The following is an 18,727-nucleotide window of genomic DNA, read 5'->3' on the forward strand; positions in this document are numbered from 1 at the left end:
TTAGCCGTGTCATTATAACCGCCGCGGTACAGCCCGTGCCGCTTTTCTGGCGTGTTCCGACGGCGCTGGCCTGACTCGCGGCCGCGCCAGTCGTGCGGGTCCCCTTTCTTCCCCTCTTTCCCAGCCGCTTGGGGAAGTTTTCAGTTTTGTCTGAAAGATCGTAGTATCCGCAGCCAGATGCCGCGAGCTGTTTTTTTCCGGAGGCAGCTGCATCTGCACCGTTTACCTGAACTCAAACGGAAGAAGTTTTCTTGCTGTTTGGTTCTTAACCTGGCAGACCAAAGACTTGAGTAGAAATAAGTTCTTGCGAATACTGGATTGCTCTGTCTCCTGTAGTGCCGTACCGCCTTGCTTCGACCGCAGATCAGACGTTTGCTACCAAAACTGTTGAGGGAAGAGAAACGCGGTAGTATTGGTGAGAGTGAAAAAGGACTGTCGTACAGAGGTTTGACTTCAGATGGGAGTTAGAAGCTAAGTCGAGTGGAGCTGCTGTTCAAGATAATAAAACGTGAAAGATAAGGACCAAAATAAAAGCATAAACGCGCTGGGAATGTTTTTTGCGTAACCCTTGGTCGTAGCTGCTGTCCACCAACTCGAACTGTTTGCTTATCTGACTCAATGTGGCAGTAATGAGATGAAAGACCCGCGCTGTCTGTTTGCTGCAGATATTGCATTGCTCTTAACTTTGCAAGTCATCGCCGCCGAGCAAACGCCTCGTCCTGTTACTAGAGCAAACAAAGATTTAACGCCTTGCGTTTAATGAGTTTGTATCCACGTTTGCCGTGAAACGCCGTGAGAAATTGCATTTAGGGGGCAGGGGGTGAATGGCGTTACCCCGTTCCCCGCGCGCTTGGGAGCTGCGGCGCACAGGCAGGTCACCTTCCTCCTGGGGGTGGGTGCGAGAGATTTTTGGGGGATGCTGTGAAAACTTTGGGCCTCTGTTTGAATGCAGACGGATTCGCTGTTTGGACAGCGTTTAAATTAAGCTGCGCCACTGGGAATATGGAGTCATATCCACGGAATTAGTGTCTACACGCAAATCAGCATGCTTTTGCGAATAGGTGTGTATATACTTTGCTTATGTTGGCAGGTAAAGTTGCCTACATCTTTCTCCTTGCCCAAAAGATTTTTGCAAGTGTCCTGAGCGGAGGAGGAAAGAGGAGTTGGTGTTGAGGCTGGCCGGCGGAGTTCCCGACTGCTCCCTTCAACCCCTTCGGCGGTTTGCTGCCCGCTCTTCTTTGGGGTTATTGCTCATCGGGACCGTTTTGGTTTGTAACGCCGTTACCCAAAGCTGTCCTAGCCCAGCTGGGGGCAAGCAGGCTGCTGCTGGTAGGTGAGAGTGAAAAGGTGGGAGAGAGAGATCCGCAGGCTGGTTTTGCACCCGGTGAAGCAGTGCGCTGGGTGGGGCTGCTTTGCAGTAGCTGTCCAGGCACACGTTCTTGGCCTGTGCTAAACGTGCAATCTCCCGCGTTGTTCACCGAGTGAGAATCTGCCTCTATTTACTGCTCGTTCGCTGCGGGGTAACAGAGCGCGTGAAGAGCAGCGCGACAGCTTGGAGAGCTGGAGCGCGGAGGTTCAGCCCGGATCGAAACTTCATTCCAAAGCAACTTTGCCAGTCTGATAAATAGATTTTTTTTTTTTTAACTCCTTTAGACTATCGGTAGGCGGACAAATCTTCTAGGCCTTGGCAAGAGCTAAGGAAGCGTGGTCTGGATGGATGCAACTCTTAAAATTTATTAAGCCTTAGATCCTGATGATCTTCCCTTCAGAAGCAGGGTTCTGCTTGCGTGGAATGACTGCGTCGGGCGCCTGAGCCCCTTGTTACTCTGGTGTTGAAAGTAAATGTTCCGTGAGTCGATGAAATCTGTGAAAACTTGGGGAAAGATTGGGTCTTCCTCTAAGTAGTTCTCTTGCTTTTTTTTTTTGTTGTTGTTAATACAGACTGCGATACAGAAACACAGTAGTTGATTATCCTCAAGCCTACTCAGGTGATCAGTAGTTGATTATTCTCAGCTGACTGTGTTTAATTCCTTTCTTTCAATTTCCCTGAATAATAGGTGGAAGAAATAAGCTGTAGGCGTTCAGGAATACGGATCTCTAAGTGCTTGCAGTAAGGAAAGGGACCTTTTATGTGTGTTTGAGGGGAAATCATCTCAGTAGAAAGCAGGAAAATAAACATAAGGGGGAGATGAAGAAGCAGAATACACTTTTTAAAATGTGTAACTTCTAATTTGGCTTCTTTTGAAGGTGAAGTCTTCAAATTTTATTTGTGATTCCTTGACGCGCTTTCTTTTTTTTTTAATAACTTTCTGGTCTTGGAAACTTCTCTCATCCCTACGGCTAACGTTAATGATTCAGCCCCCACCCCCCCTGGGGTGTAGTCACTGCAAGTCTGAAAGGCAGGATGGCTTTTAGGCGTTTATCGCGTCCTCAACATCAGCTGCTGTGACAGCTGGGTTTCTGCCCTGCCTCGTCCGTAAATCCCGCCCTGCTTTCTCAAGTGTAACGTTGCCACTTTCCGTTCAGAGACTCTCGGATTTGCTGATCGCGGAGGCCAAAAGTGTTCTGGGAAAGTACCCCAGTCTGCTCGCGCTGTTCCTGCGCTCTCACCAAAGCCTCTCCTTCGGCCTCGGGGGCAGCCTGCTGAGCTGGGTTTTCCAAAGGGCGCGCAGATAGAAATGCGTTTTCCTCGCTGCTTCAGATCGGTCAGTGCTTCTCGCGTACGAAGGTGCGGTGGCACCCAGCTGAATTGCTGGGCAGCAAGTTTACAAGGCAGATACCTCCTAATGTCGCTCGCGGATTGTGTAATCGCTCCCCACAATGATGGGGCGCAGGCCAAAACCGTAGAGGAATTTGAAAAGAGTTCAAGCAGGATGGATTGTTTTCTTATAAAGCACAACGTCTGGATATAATTTCTGCCCTCAAAAGCACCAACACAGCTGTTTGCTGGTGTAAGTTTGTTAGGGAGAGTTGGTGTTGTCTGGCTTAGACTTTTCCCCAGGCACGTGAGGTGGCATCTTGTCTCTCTGGACCTTAGTCTGACGCGGGACAGCAGGTCTCGTTAACTCTGCGGCAGATTTCTCACTTGAAACAACCAAGTTGAAGCATATTTGGGATACGAATAATATGACTGATTGAAGACTAGTTTATTTTTGACATTATTTGCTACATTTACCTCCCCCTCCAAGGCGTGCGCTCACCTCAACTAGGAGTTAGCTGCCGCCAAAGAGTGCAGACCTGCCCCGCCACCGTCTTTGCATCTCTGCTGGTGACTGTGGGGCCTCGGTGAGTTGATTCAGCTTTTTGTCCTCCACAGGTTGTGGGTTTTTTTCTGGATATTTTTCTGTTGAACTGGTGAGTTTTAGTGACTCGTCCTGCTGCCGTGTGACTGCTGGAGGTAACGGGAAGGCGTACCTGGGGATGGTAGGAAAAGGGGGACAACCTTTGCTGGTAGCAGCCGCCTGTTTAAATTGAGTTAGTTGGAGGGCGGACGGCTCGTGAACCTCTGGAGGCCGGGAGATGCTCTGAGGAAGCAGCGCTGCATTTGCTCTGCTCCTAGAGAAGCCCGTGCTTAGGCATCTTCTGTCGCCTGTAGACCTCTGGTCTGCCTTGGTGGGCAGCTCTTGGGTTAACATTGCACCTTCCCCGCCTGCTTCCCTTGTGCTAGCTTAGCACTCGTCCTGTTCTTGGTGAACTGAGCTTGTGGAAAGCTCGGAGAAGTGCCAGAGCCAGGAGGGCAGGGGAAGGAAGCTGTGCCCGCTTTGGTGGCAGTATTTTGGTGGCGGCTGCGTCTTTGGCTCATCTGTGTGACACCTCACGCTGTCTGCTGGAGGTCTGATGCTCTCCTCTTCCCTCGTGGCAGCCCCGAGTCTCATCTGGATCCAGAGGGAGCTGTACCAGGGAGCTAAACCGGCAGAAAAATGGGTTTGCTTTTACTTCCATGGACTGACACGTTGTGAGCTTGGGTGAGCATTAGGGCCAGCAAAGGTGGGTCGGGGCCGCTCCTCGGCGTCAGCAGGGTGCTAGCTTGGCGTGACTGCGTGTGAAGCTGTGGCTTAGGGTGAAGGTCTGCGAGATAGCAGGGAAGTGATGGTGCCCCTGTACTCGGCACTGGGAAGGCCGCACCTCGAACACTGTGTTCAGTTTTGGGCCCCTCACTACAAGAAGGACGTCGAGGTGCTGGAGCGTGTCCAGAGAAGGGCAACGAGGCTGGTGAGGGGTCTGGAGAACAAGTCTGATGAGGAGCGGCTGAGGGAACTGGGGTTGTTCAGCCTGGAGAAGAGGAGGCTGAGGGGAGCCCTCATCGCTCTCTACAACCACCTGAAAGGAGGTTGTAGCGAGGTGGGGGTCGGTCTCTTCTCCCAAGTAACAAGCGATAGGACGAGAGGAAACGGCCTCAGGTTGTGCCAGGGGAGGTTTAGATTGGATGTGAGGAAAAATGTCTTTACTGAAAGAGTGGTTAAACGTTGGAACAGGCTGCCCAGGGCAGTGGTGGAGTCCCCATCCCTGGAGGTATTTAAAAGACGAGTAGATGAGGCACTTAGGGACATGGTTTAGTGGGCATGGTGGTGTTGGGTTGATGGTTGGACTCGATGATCTTAGAGGTCTTTTCCAACCTCAGTGATTCTATGATTCTATGATAGCCGCGTTCATCTTGCAGTGGTTAGATACAGTGGGTCGCATTCATCTTGCAGTGGTTAGATACAGTGGGTCTGGTGGTAGTTTTGGCCCCTCCTAAGTTAAATCACCTCAGTGAAGAGGCAAATAGACGCCTGCTCAAGAGCGGGCAGGGTCGGGGCCTCCCCTTGGTGGTGGCGAGTCCATAAATCAGCACAAGCTGCAGCGTGCTGCGTCGCCCCTTGGGAGGTTTGCGGGTGCAAGAGGGTGGGGGCGAGGTGAGGAGGGGTGCGTTCTCTCCCGCTCTGCCCGGGTTGTCCTGTCCACCTTGTGATCGTTGGACCCTCCGCTGAGCCTGCTCCACCTGCTGAAGTGAAAGAGCCGAGCTGGTTCAGAGGGGTCCCGGGGGCTGCAAATAGCAAAAGGTAAATGAGGGACGGAGCGAGACCTCCCTTTTCTTGCGGCTGTTACCTGTTTTCTGGCTGGCCCTGCATCTTGTGAAGTCATGCCTTCAGAGCATCGCCGTTAGAGGGAAGTGATACAGGCTTGGGGGAAACCAGCCACTGACACTTTGCTGTTATATTACTCATCTTGAGGGGAGCGTCAGGTTCAGAGCCATCAGCTCCGTTCTCTTCGCTTGGGGAGCAGGGACAAAAGAGGTGGGGAGGGAGGGCGTGGGAGAACGTGAAGAAGCTCCTGACAGAGTTAGGAGGAAGCCGTGAAATTTGGTATCCTACCCAGACAGTCGCTCTTGTCCAAGTCTTAAGCCTGAATTTAGAATATGCTGAGCTTAGGCTTGTGGAGCCTGAGCTTCGGTCCTTGTATCGGCACTCTAAATGAAACCACCCGCTGCTGGCAAACTCCACGTACCCATTTCTGCTGCAGCAGAAGCCCGGATTCCAGTACAGGAAAGTCCACGTGGTGAGGCACGGGGTGCTCCAGCAAGGCCATGGATGTTACCACCCAGACCAATACGAGCATCTAAGTGACCCTGAGGCTTGCCCTGATTGAGACCTAGAGAGGTGGCTGGACTGTTTGAGAGGGTGACTCAGGTTTGGAAAGCAACCACACGTGGAACAGTAAGCCCTCCACGGCACGCTGATCTTAAGCAAAGTATGAGTGAGGTGCTGTTTCCATGCAGTTGTGTTTCAGTCTGATGGCTCTGTTAATGCTCTTGGACAGTGGAGGGGAGCAGAGTGCATGAAATAACCTCATCAGCAGCTTGTTTTGCCTGTAAACACGTACACGCTTTCTGCACAGCTTGCCAAATTTGAGGCCAGCTCTCTTGAGGTCAGTGCCAAGGTCCTCGCCTGCGCTAGGAAAATTACTCTTTGCTGAAACTATCTGTCACCAGTTGGGTCCTTCAGGAACAGGATTCCTGGTGGCTTAACTCTTGGTGTGCAGGAGACACCACTTACCTTCCTGCTGTTCTCAAAGCCAGCGTTCTCTCAAGGCAAGGTACTGCTTTGCTGAAGTATTGTATGGAAAATCTGAACGTACAGCTGGAAATGAGGAATGTGCAGAGGAATTACAATACCAGCGTGCTTCTAAAGAGTTCTGATTTATGTTCTGCAAAAGTTAACTGAAAATCGAGGAATTGGGAAGAGGAAGAGTTTATTGCTGCCAAGCAGTGAACAGGGGAAACGTGAGGTTTCATCTTATATTTAATCCCTCACAGGCATAGATAATAGCAACTTTCATGGTTTTGCAAGGGGAAGTTGATCCGGTCTAGTATATGTAGGGTGAGGGTTTGTTAAATAAGGCATTGGGCTTTTAATAAAATTCAACCGCTGTTCAGAGCTTTTATGTTTGAATTATTTATTTTCAAATTCTGTGTTTGCAGTGCAAATTCAAAATAAAGCTTACTCCGGTAAGCATGGCGATCAAAATAAAGTGCGTATTTTTACGGGGCAATGGTAGCTGTAATCGTGTTGGATTTCTGATTGAATTTAAATTCAAGGATGTGAGCCTTTAAAGGTTGGGGGTTTTATCTCAGTCAAGCTAAGAGGTTCATTTAGAATCACAAGGTGAAGGTCCAGTGTCGGGCAGGAGGTTAAAGTAAGGGCCTCAGCAAGAGCTTCAAGAGGTAGCACTTAGTGGAAAACCTCTACTTAGAGCTGAAGGGTGCTGGTAGCCAAAAAAACTGGAACTGCTCTAAGCGCTGCTTGGAACTGGCTTTGAGAAGGTAATCTGCTGACACATTGCAAAACTGAATGTTCAGAACCTCTCCTTTGAAACCTAGGCCTTTCAGATTTCTGCCTCGACCGTACCTTTTCCCTGTTTAAATAACTTTGCCAACTTTTCGAATACAGATGGCATTGCTTGTCCTCTTCCCGAACGGCACAGGAGCTCTTGGGCCGCTTCACGGAGCAGTCTCCCGGTACGGCGAGGTTTTTCGGGTGGGATGTTACCACCCAGACCAATACGAGCATCTAAGTGACCCTGAGGCTTGCCCTGATTGAGACCTAGAGAGGTGGCTGGACTCAGGTTTGGAAAGCAACCACACGTGGAACAGTAAGCCCTCCACGGCACGCTGATCTTAAGCAAAGTATGAGTGAGGTGCTGTTTCCATGCAGTTGTGTTTCAGTCTGATGGCTCTGTTAATGCTCTTGGACAGTGGAGGGGAGCAGAGTGCATGAAATAACCTCATCAGCAGCTTGTTTTGCCTGTAAACACGTACACGCTTTCTGCACAGCTTGCCAAATTTGAGGCCAGCTCTCTTGAGGTCAGTGCCAAGGTCCTCGCCTGCGCTAGGAAAATTACTCTTTGCTGAAACTATCTGTCACCAGTTGGGTCCTTCAGGAACAGGATTCCTGGTGGCTTAACTCTTGGTGTGCAGGAGACACCACTTACCTTCCTGCTGTTCTCAAAGCCAGCGTTCTCTCAAGGCAAGGTACTGCTTTGCTGAAGTATTGTATGGAAAATCTGAACGTACAGCTGGAAATGAGGAATGTGCAGAGGAATTACAATACCAGCGTGCTTCTAAAGAGTTCTGATTTATGTTCTGCAAAAGTTAACTGAAAATCGAGGAATTGGGAAGAGGAAGAGTTTATTGCTGCCAAGCAGTGAACAGGGGAAACGTGAGGTTTCATCTTATATTTAATCCCTCACAGGCATAGATAATAGCAACTTTCATGGTTTTGCAAGGGGAAGTTGATCCGGTCTAGTATATGTAGGGTGAGGGTTCGTTAAATAAGGCATTGGGCTTTTAATAAAATTCAACCGCTGTTCAGAGCTTTTATGTTTGAATTATTTATTTTCAAATTCTGTGTTTGCAGTGCAAATTCAAAATAAAGCTTACTCCGGTAAGCATGGCGATCAAAATAAAGTGCGTATTTTTACGGGGCAATGGTAGCTGTAATCGTGTTGGATTTCTGATTGAATTTAAATTCAAGGATGTGAGCCTTTAAAGGTTGGGGGTTTTATCTCAGTCAAGCTAAGAGGTTCATTTAGAATCACAAGGTGAAGGTCCAGTGTCGGGCAGGAGGTTAAAGTAAGGGCCTCAGCAAGAGCTTCAAGAGGTAGCACTTAGTGGAAAACCTCTACTTAGAGCTGAAGGGTGCTGGTAGCCAAAAAAACTGGAACTGCTCTAAGCGCTGCTTGGAACTGGCTTTGAGAAGGTAATCTGCTGACACATTGCAAAACTGAATGTTCAGAACCTCTCCTTTGAAACCTAGGCCTTTCAGATTTCTGCCTCGACCGTACCTTTTCCCTGTTTAAATAACTTTGCCAACTTTTCGAATACAGATGGCATTGCTTGTCCTCTTCCCGAACGGCACAGGAGCTCTTGGGCCGCTTCACGGAGCAGTCTCCCGGTACGGCGAGGTTTTTCGGGTGAAGGCTGTGTAGCGGTGATCCTGCATGGTCTTGCTCCACACTCCTTCGTTCCGGGCACTTCTAAGCGGCTGCTCTGCCCTGCCGTGCTCCGGCAGCGCTCCAGCAGCAGCCGGCGGATCTAACCACGTGCTTCTGCTACGGGATTGCTCGGTTTTGGTTGCAGGGTCCTGCCCCGTGCTTGCACTGGCTCTGGTTCTTGTTAGACCCTTTTGTGGACCGCCTTAACGTGCTAATACCCGATTTTCTTCGTTTTCTGCTATATTAGGGTTAAGGCTGCTCACGGAGGTGTTCAGTGGGGGCTGCTGCTGGCTGAGGGTAAGTGCAGATGTGCGTGACAGGCAGGCGGGGAGGCAGAGCAGCCCGCTCTCCCTGTGCTGGCAGCGAGTCGTGCCTTAGTTCCTCGTGCCTCGTTGAACCGTAACCTCTTGGGAGCAGGAGAGAGATTCAGATAAATTGTGTAAACTAGAACGCGATATGTTTTGTGTGGTGACGTTGGCTGCGGTTGCTAATCAAAACAATGCAATCGGGGTTTGGGTCAGCTTGATGCAGAGCTTGGAAAAAACTTTGTCCCGGTAGATGTCGACGGTTTTGCCCGTTTTTCTGCATTTTGTTCATCGAAGAGGAACAACGCTGTCAACTCTGCGCATGGGCACTCGGTGCTGAGTGCCCGGAATGCTAAAATGTTAGTTGTAACTGGTGATTAACACGAATAAATTACTTCAGTAGTTGATCCGCTGTGGAACTTAAAAATGTAACTCTCTTGGATCCCCTAGTAATTATATCAATTACTGGATAAATAGAGTCTGCTGCAGGTCCCGCTGTACTATTTGGTACATCCTCCTGCCCAGTATTCTTGATTACAGAGGCTGAGGAATTTTCGCAGCCTCAATGAAAATTTCTGGTTTGACCCACAAAGGAGTGATTATTCCTTGCCTTTTTCTAGGCTTAGGACTCCCTAGTCTAGCCCAAGAGGATTTCTGTTCTTGCGATACCGCTTCCAGCGCAGCGTGTTTTCACTTTTGGTTATAAAGACTGGTGAATAGCTAATTTTAAATCCCTTTGTATACGCGTAAGTTCCTTCTTTGTCTTTTTTTTTTTCCCCCATTAGCAATGTATTTTTCACAGGCTGTATTTTCTCTTACTTTTAATATGTTTTGTAAATAGAAGTGCAGGTATCTTTGCTCAGCTCAAAGCTCTAATCTACCGGACTCCAGTAACTGCTGCACAGAAAATGTGTTACCCGTAGGCAGGTAAGGACTAACGCAAGATCCGCAAAGCAAGTGAAGAGCCAGCAAAAAAGAAGGGAAGTGCGTGTTTGAAAATACTTTTGTTAAGTTTTAGGTGAAGTTACTAGCTGGACCCCTCAGGGTTCTTGGGGTCTGTCTGCTGTAGCTCTTTTAATGATGTTGGCAGAAAAGGGAGTGTCTGTGGGAAGTGAAATGAATAAAGCAGGAAGGCGTCGGCATCGCAGAGCCTTATCTTGCAGGGAGACTTGAGTAAGTCCTGAAAAAGCCGCAATTAGGAGCGGTATGACCCGGCTCGTATGAAATGCAAAGCCACGCAAGTAAGTGATTTTCGCTGTCTTCCAGGAATTCGTTAGTTATGCCTGCAGATAGTTGTTTCTTTCTTACGAATTTGATCAGGGTGCTTTTCCTGCTTCAAAACCAAAACCGCACTTTTACGCTTTTTTTACGCGTGCGCGAGCTCAGTTACCTGATCAGGTTCACGGCGTGGTCCCCAGAAACCAGCTGGGTTTTGGCAGCGCTGCGTTTGAGTCAGGAACAAGCAGTGGTGGTGCCTGAATACCTTAAGCTGATACTTCGATGTAGTTTAGCAATGTGAAACCACGGTCTGAAAGTTACGTTTCCTCAGCCCAGCAAAACAACGGCTGGACAAAGGTAAAACCTAAATGAGCGGGGTCGTGGGGGTATGAACTTCCCTTAACAAAAAATTCTAAGTGAAAAGTAAGGAGGGTTCTGGGTCTGCGCTCTAGAAGGCCTTGTGGCATCAAAAAAGCAGTTTCAAGATGGAGTTGGAATAAATGCGTGAATGCTGCAGTCCCCTGCGACAGCTTGGGGCTGAACCTGGTCACCCACAAGGTCTCTTCTCGTCCTGCGCCGCATGGATAAGCGTGCTGATTTACTGCCTTCCGCTCTGCTAGCTCGTCCGTTGCAGGATTTCTCATTCTTGCCTTCCCAGGAAGACACTGCGTAGAGGGAGCTGGTGCTGCTCTGCCACACTTGAGCAGAATGGGGCCAGTAAGCTGAAGAAACAGCGTTACGGTGAACAACAAAAAAACCCCTGATCTTTGATCGATCCGTTCAGTTGGTGGCTTGTCTGTAGTTGCTAGAAAAAGGCCTAGTGTTGATCAACACCTTTGGCCTTGGTTCTGCCAGTGCTGTGCGTGCGACAGAGGGATTTTTCTGTTGGAGTGTGCTTTTAACTGTCTGTCAGAAAACTTCCTTCCTGCTCTGCTGATGTCTGAACTCTTGGTAAACCGGTAACATTTCACCTTGGAGGTTGCTTGCGTTAGGTCCCCTTATATATAGGATTGTCAGCACCTTACAGATTTGTCTGGATTTTTTCTTGCAAGCTAAAGCTCGTCTCTTCCACGCCATTCTGTGCACACAAGAGGAGTGTCGTCAGACCGCAGGTGGTGACGGGTGTCTAACAGTGGTGTAGGTGAGCTTTATGAAAAGTCAGTCTTCAAAAAGCCGAGTTTCAAATCTCCATGCTGGAAATGGTGACTTGGTTAGATTTTGGGACTGGAGCAGGTTCTCTTTCCATCACGCTGAAGCTGGAAATAGTGCAGTGATTGAACGTAGCTCGCCCACAGTCAACGCCAGCACGTGCTCTTTCTGTACAGTGGTAGGGAGGGAGAATTTCTTTCCTAGAATTACATGACTTCTTTCCCAAACGTGGCACGAAGAGTCTGTAAACTGTTTCCTGCAGAGGGGAACGCATGGCCGCGGAGGCCTGGGCTTGTCGCATGCGGTCAGATTCCTGAAATTCGGTGATTGTAACGGCCTGGTTTCTGCAACAGCTGAGCCAGTGTAATGGTCAGCCCCTCCTCGTCCTGTCTCCAGCGCTTATCGGGTGGGCTATGAACCGGTTCAGCTCCTTATGGGTCCCTTCCAACTGGAGATATTCTATGATTCTATGAGCTGCCTGGCCTCACGGGAAACCGCTGTAAGGTTTCCGTTGCTGAATTAGTAAGTTAGATCAGGTCTTGGAGAAGAAAGCGAGAGGAATCTGTGGAGCATCGTGGTCTGTGCGAGGTGATGAGAGCATATAGCTGAGATCAAGGGGAAGGGGAGGGAGGACAAATTTTTGGTTACAGCACACTGATGCAGAAGTTCTGCTCATCCTGCCTTATCCCATCCTGAAACTAAATATGACGATGTGCCTAGACCCCAGCTAGCACGCTAACCGGCAGTGCCAGCCATCGCAAGCGCCTTGGATCCAGGACCTCCAGTTCCTTCATTGGGACGGCCTGCTTCTGCTGCCGCGGTTGGTATCGCCTTTACACACTGAATTTTTGTATTTCTAGCCAAAAGTATGTAAGTGTTAGCAAGGATAGGTGTCGCAGTGTGGCCTTGCCCCTCAAGCAGCTCTAACAGGACGGTGTCCTGTGTCTAGCTGCAGGCACAGTCACCCGAGGTAGCGTACCGACGAGTTGTGTGGAAGGTCACACGAAGGCTGGCTTTCACTGCGGACACCGTCAGCGCTTTGGTAGCCCCAGTGCAGGTACACTTAGACGCAGTTCAGCTCCGGATTAGTTCTTATGAAATTGTGAATGTGTTAAACTTGACAGTTTTTAGCACGTGGTGAGGATACTTCTGATTGTGTCACTTCGGTTCTTGCTGCGTGGGTCTAGCAACTTCCCGACCCATCTTCAGCCCAGCCGGGTGCAAATGCTTCTCAGTCCAACCCTGCGTGTGGCAGCCGTGCTGCGGTTGGCAGGTGGGTCTCCCCCTTTTAACCATGTACGAAGGGCGTCTTCTAAACAGTAGGTCAGGTGCTGATAGCAGAAAGGTTTATTTCTTGTGTGTTAAAAGGTGTGTCTTTCAACACTCTCATCTACTGGAAAATGAGGCCGGTTCATTTTGCTTTAAGTCGGCATGTCACATTTCGGCTCAAAGCAGTGTTTGTAGCTACCCCTGTACCAACACAGGGTTGTGGGGCTGCGCATGTAACTATGCTGGGGAACTGGTCCTAGTGAAAACTAAGTAGACAAAAAACTTAGATCATGGAATAATTTAGGTGAGAAGGGACTTCTGGTGGTCTCTGGTCACAGCTCCGGCTCGGAGCAGGATCTGCTCTGGGGCCAGACCAGGTTGCTTTGATCCTGACCCAAACTTGCTCCTCTGCAGCCGGCACCTTGTAGGTGAGGTCCCCGCTTGTGCCTGCCTTACGGCTGTGCTCTGCTCCTGTCTCTCCTTCCCTTGCAGAGCTGATGGTCCTTGCTGTTCCCCGACACCCCGAAGCAGCCTCTTCCACAGTCTGAACAAGCCCTCCTCCTTCGGTCTCCCCTTTCCAGGCAAGAGCTGCAGCCCCATCACCATCCTGGTGACCCTCTGCTGAATTTGCTCCCGTTTATCCGTGTCTTTGTGGTATTGGGGCCCCAGACGCTACACACTGTCCAGGCGTTACTTAGCGGGTGCTGTGTAGAGGGGGATAATCCCTTCCCGTGATCCACTGGCTGCGCTCCTGTCCTGCCCAGGTTGTCGATTCGTGCAGCCCGGGGTGCTGTTGGACCCTTCCCTATTGCAAGGGCACGCTGCCGGCACGCTCGGCTCTGCCTGCCAGGACCCCCAGGTCTTCTACACAGCCAGGGCCGGCACGACAAACTGCTTTTGTTGTGGTGAGACAGAGCAGTTAGTGCCGGGCTCCAGGAGCTGAATTTAACAAGGCTGAGTCTCTCACAAAAGTTGCTGTGTTTGGAACAGGAGGAATATGTGTTTCGGAGTGGGATTCATGACAGCCAGCAAACTGTGAGTCTTCTCTGGCCCCAGCACCACGCATTTTATCCAAATGGTTATTAATACGTGAGCAACCCCTGGAACGGGAACCAGAACCCACAGTTTCGTTCCCTCCACTTCCACCCCTGCTTGGGAAGTCTCACCGTTGGCCTTTGGACCAGGGTTCCATCTCCTCAGCTTTCTCTTCCTTGCTGGCCCCTGGCAGTTGTAGCTGCACCTCCTGGGAAGCCACCAGTCGTGTGCTTCTGAGCCGGGTGTTCGGAGCAGGCCGTGGTGCAGGAGGTGTCAGCCTTTCCCCCTGCGAGCTGTGACCTGAACTTCTCTGAAATTGTCCGTGCGTCCCTTGAGAAGCCCAGGGAATCCCATTCCGTCAGCTCTGGCTGCTTTAAGCAGGCAACAAGTACGCTGCTACGTAAGCCTTCAGGCGCTTTGGTTTGGTCGAGCTTCTTAGTTGGCACTTGAGTGCACAAACGCTGAGTAACCCGAAGGGATGAAAGCTCCTGAGCCAGGATCCTGCCACGCTGGCACTGGTACCCGAGGCTGCGGTCCTGTAGTCCGTGCTTTTGCTGTGCTGGTGGAAGGGTTTGTTCTGTCCTGTTGGTGGCCCTTTTGCTGGAGATGGCTTCCTTCTTCCCCTCCCTCTCCCTCCCCTCCCAACACGTCCCTTTGCTGGAGCACTCCCCGAGCTGCCTTCACGACCTGGGTTCGGCGGCACCTCCAGCAGCGAGCAGGACGCCTGGTCTAAGAAGGCAGCGAGGAGCCAGGGAAGGCAAGCTGCCTCCAGCAGCATCCGTCCGGGAAGTTCCGTGTCCGTCCGGCCCCGAGCCCCCCCGACCTGCGACGGGGTGGCCAAGTGCAGCTTGTCTAAGGGCTGAGCTGCCTGTGAAGCAGAGCCTCAACCCTCGCAGATCGCACGCAGTATTTTAAGATCGGTAAAGTGGTACCTGAGTGAAACGGGCAGTGGGTCGTCCCGCTCGCAGGCCGCGTCTGGGTCTCAATGTTTTCAAATAAAAGATAGCTGTCCTGGAGCTGGAGTGCTCTGAATCAGTCCAGGACAGTGCTGCTTCATAATGTGTCTCGTCTTTAGGGTGGAAGGTGAAAGAAACAGGTAAATTTTTCTAATTCCTGCATTTCCAAGGCTTAAACAAAGTCACTCTATTGTTGGAGAGGCATGAGGAACGTCTAGTTAATCTTCATTGCTGGGACATAAGAGAATTTCATGGGGTTAATCTTGTTCTCAACAGTGGTGGAGCCAGAAAGTTCCTGGGTGTTTTTTCCTTGCTTGGTTTAGGGGGTTTTTTTTTAATATCTCAGATGATAGCTATAAAGGTTTTCATCATTTTAATGATCAGATTTAAACTGGAGTTTGAGAACTGCCGAATCTCATGCTAGTCTCACAAATTTGAACATTAAGCTTTAAAAATAAACACTAAAAAAATGGGATGACAATATTAAATATCTGCCATAGTTGGTCAGCTTTCATTTTGTAAGGATTTCATTTTCTGGTGTGACTTTGTAAGACTCCGATGACATTACTTGGTTTTTTATGCTAAGTCATGGTTTTGCTGCTGTCCCTCCCATCTGGGTGATTTCGCTGCGCAGCGATGCTTGCACCACAGGGATCAGTATTTCCATTTTTAAAACAGGTCTGGCACGTCAGCTGTTGGGAAATAGTGCTGAACCTTTTTATTTGTTGCTCTAAAATCAATGTTTTCCTGGATTTTCCTGCTTGTTTCACGGACTTAAGTCTCTTATAAACTGAATGTACAAATATGTAGAAGATCTACAGTGTAACTGTAGGTACTTATAAAGTTATACTTCAGAAATGAGATTTTCTTTCTATCGTGACGCAGTGGTCAGTGACCCAGATTCTGCGGTGCTCTGAGCTGAAGCCAGCTTAGTGTCGGGCGTCAGAGCGATCGTGGTTATCAGAGCTGCCCGCTCACCTGGGCATGACTGCAGCGGGTTTTTTAAGCTTTCCGATTTCCTATTTTTGAAAAAAATTTATGTTCAGCAGTACATAAATCAGAAATAACAAATATTTAAAATAACTTTACCAGTTCTTTAGAAGTTTTCAACCCGGGGCCTGCCTGTTACCTGCAGAGGAGCTGGAAGCTGTGATGGTTAGCACCAGGACAGATAGAATCATAGAATCATTGAGGTTGGAAAAGACCTCTAAGATCATCGAGTCCAACCGTCGACCCAACACCACCATGCCCACTAAACCATGTCCCTAAGTGCCTCATCTACTCGTCTTTTAAATACCTCCAGGGATGGGGACTCCACCACCTCCCTGGGCAGCCTCTTCCAGTGTTTAACCACTCTTTCAGTAAAGACATTTTTCCTTACATCCAATCTAAACCTCCCCTGGCGCAACTTGAGGCGAAGGGATTCCTCAAATCAGTTTGACGGGGGAGGAGGTACCTGCCTGCAGGTACTTAAATGTATACTGTCCAGTGCCTTTAAGTTCCACGTATAGCGTGGAGGATGGAAAGGCAGAAGCCAGATGATCAGGATTGTCAGTTGGAGGAGACGATAGCTTTTCAGTAGCTGTTTTTTGGATGGATCGCTGTTCTGAACGCTGCTGCTCACAGCTGTGGTGCCGGTGAAACTGTGCCCGACCGTTCCTGATGGATTCACTTGAAGGTGATAAAGAGGAAAACCTGGCTGTTAGAGAGGGGCTGCAAGAGCAGGCATGCTAAAAGATTACTCTGGACCTTGGGTTCGTTGTTGTAGGTAGCAAATAACATGGTCTGGGGGAAGGAGCAGAAGGTACAGAGCAAAATTTTGGTGTGAAACCTCTGAAACTGTAGGACTGTATCAGGAGCTGGAGGGGCTGGGAGGGTTCGGGGCAGCTCCGGGGCCGGAGGCTCGCGGTGCTTCTGAAGGGAAGGCTGCAAAGGGGTCTCGTCCTGTGGACAGCTTTAACGTTTTCAGATTCATAGCTCTCCTTGTGACTGTATGTGAAAAGACTTACAGCCTTCATCCTCGGTCCAGTCCTGTAATTTTTGGCCCCTTAACCTCAGCCGTTCAGTGCCACCAAGAACTGATTAACAACAAAGTTTGTTGCATTATAGAACTACTGTTACTGCTATAAACAGAGTGAAAAGATGTTTGCTGAACACAAGTGCCCTTCTGCAATCGTAATTCTGAAAAGGTCATTGAGGGTTTCTGTTAAATGTCCTGCTACAGAGCCTGTGTGGGCAGCAGGGAGAGGAGCAAGCAATGTGCGGTGGCTTATAAGCACCCGCTGGCCTAGGAAGGAGACTTTTCTGCACCAAGCCTAAACTCAGCCACTTTCCCTAATCGACTGACTTTTCTTCCCCAGCATCAGTTTCAGAAAACCCTTTGGGGGCACCTCCTTTTTTGTCCGCCAGAAGAATAAATGGTGTCTCAAGCCGGCGAGGCTTTGCGGGAGGAGAATGGGAAGAGCGGAAGGGTGCCAGTGCAGATGTGGAGACCTGGAGTATGCAGTGGGTGGTCAGAGCCCGTCTAGACTAGGAGTGAGTACGGTGCTGGCCAACACGTTGAAAATGTCTAGTGTTACATGAGTCAATTTGACTTCATGTTGTCCCCCTCTTAGGGAGAGCTGAGGCTTTTGACAAAACAACCTGCTCTGTGCTAAAATGTTTGATGCTGTCTGAACTAGACTTGGAACACATCAAGATAAAAATATACCAAAATTATGCAAGACGAGCTGTATTTCATTTGCTGTCATAACTTTTGCACTACCTCGTGAAGAGATCTGCCTGCATTGTTTCTTCCCTTTCAACAAACCCCGATAACTGCTGGGAAGTGGTCCAACTCCTGCGCCGTCCCGTTGGGTCGCATCGTTAACACCGAGTGTGGTTCCAGCAGGCAAAGCAAGCAGGTGTCCAACAGGGGAATTTCAGCTCGGGGGGGGGACTTCTTCCAGTCTGGGGAGCTGAGATCCTTGTGTTGGCATCCCGTAACGGTGAGGGAGAAGCCGGATTTAGAACAGGAGGCCCCTCGTCCCCTTTCTGCAACGTAAGCAGTCACCCCAGGAAAGATGCTTAACCTCCTTTGTATAACCTATTTGGTTTTAAGAGGAGCATTAATGACTAACTAGTCTGACCTTGATGGTTTGAAGAGCTTTGGAAATGATTCTGAAGAGGAGAATAACTAAAGCCATAGAAGTAAATGGAAATGGGATAAAATACAACATAGATTTACCAAAAACTGGTTGTACCTCCTCACCTCTCCTCTGGACATGAAATCCTTTTCTGGATAAAGGAATGGGGGTGTATCTAATGTGTCTGGACTTCTGCAAAGCATTTGATACTCTGCCACATGGAAAATCATAAATGAAAGTGGAGAAGATGAGGATTAATACGAGAGTTGTGGGGGAGGGACTGGCTAAAGCAGAGACAACAGTTAGTTTTTGGAGGGTTGCTCCAGTCTGGGGAGAGGTCATGGCAGAGCTGCTCCAAGATGAAATCTTTGAACAGTCTTTTTGAATGCGGTTTTTGTAATGACTTTGGCACATTAGGTGCGTTGAGAAACTTTTCACAAAACACTGTTGGGCTTTGTTAACACAGCAAAGATTTGGGATGCCGTGCAGAAGAAACCAGATGACCTTGAGAACTGGACGAATAGAAGTGAGGCAGAATTTGGTTAACGCCTGTGCAGGGCTGGTTTAGTCCTAACTGTGCAAATAATCCTGTCACTTACAGGCAATTTCATTCAGGTTGGTTTTCCTGCAAGCCTCTTACATACCTTAGACTTCTGCCCTTCCAGCTTACTCCCAAGTCAACTCGCAGGTTGTTCAGCCTGGAGAAGAGAAGGCTCCGGGGAGACCTTCTTGCAGCCTGTCAGTACTTCAAGGAGGCTTCTAAAAAAGATGGCAGCAATCTTTTTGGCAGGGCCTGTTGCGACAGGACAAGGGGGAATGGCTTTAAACTGAAGGGGGCTGGATTTAGACTAGATATAAGGAAGACAGTTTTTACGCTGAGGGTGGTGAAACACTGGCCCAGGTTGCCCAGAGAGGTGGTGGATGCCCCGTCCCTGGAAACGTTCAAGGTCAGGTTGGACGGGGCTCTGAGCAGCCTGATCTAGTTGAAGATGTCCCTGCCCAGGGCAGGGGGGTTGGACGAGGTGACCTTTAGAGGTCCCTTCCAACCCAAACTATTCTATGATTCTATGCCCTGCCTTTGGCATGAATACCAGTAACAGGCCAGCTGTCCTGTACGGTCTTTATGGGTAGTTCTTAAAGCATTTAACCGAGTAGGTCGGTGTCGTTGCTGCTGCAGGACTGCGCCTCCTCTGCGCTC

General features: G+C 49.5%; 1 protein-coding gene across 4 annotated transcripts in view; it reads left to right on the forward strand.

The window, feature by feature from the left end:
• The first annotated feature begins 335 nt into the window (after positions 1 to 335).
• Positions 336 to 18,727, forward strand: part of HSF1 (heat shock transcription factor 1) — a 75,727-nt gene continuing 57,335 nt past the window's right edge. For 3 of the 4 annotated variants that reach the window (XM_019470204.1, XM_019470207.1, XM_019470211.1), the window contains exon 1: positions 336 to 415. The gene's annotated coding sequence lies outside the window, so the exon portion shown is untranslated. Of the gene's footprint in view, positions 416 to 8,729; positions 8,770 to 18,727 lie in introns of those variants that run through there. The other variant, XM_009272325.2, reaches the window with a different exon arrangement.

Source organism: Aptenodytes forsteri, unplaced genomic scaffold (genome assembly GCF_000699145.1).
Source record: "Aptenodytes forsteri isolate BGI_AS27 unplaced genomic scaffold, ASM69914v1 Scaffold651, whole genome shotgun sequence".
In the NCBI taxonomy this organism is placed as follows: Eukaryota; Metazoa; Chordata; class Aves; order Sphenisciformes; family Spheniscidae; genus Aptenodytes; species Aptenodytes forsteri.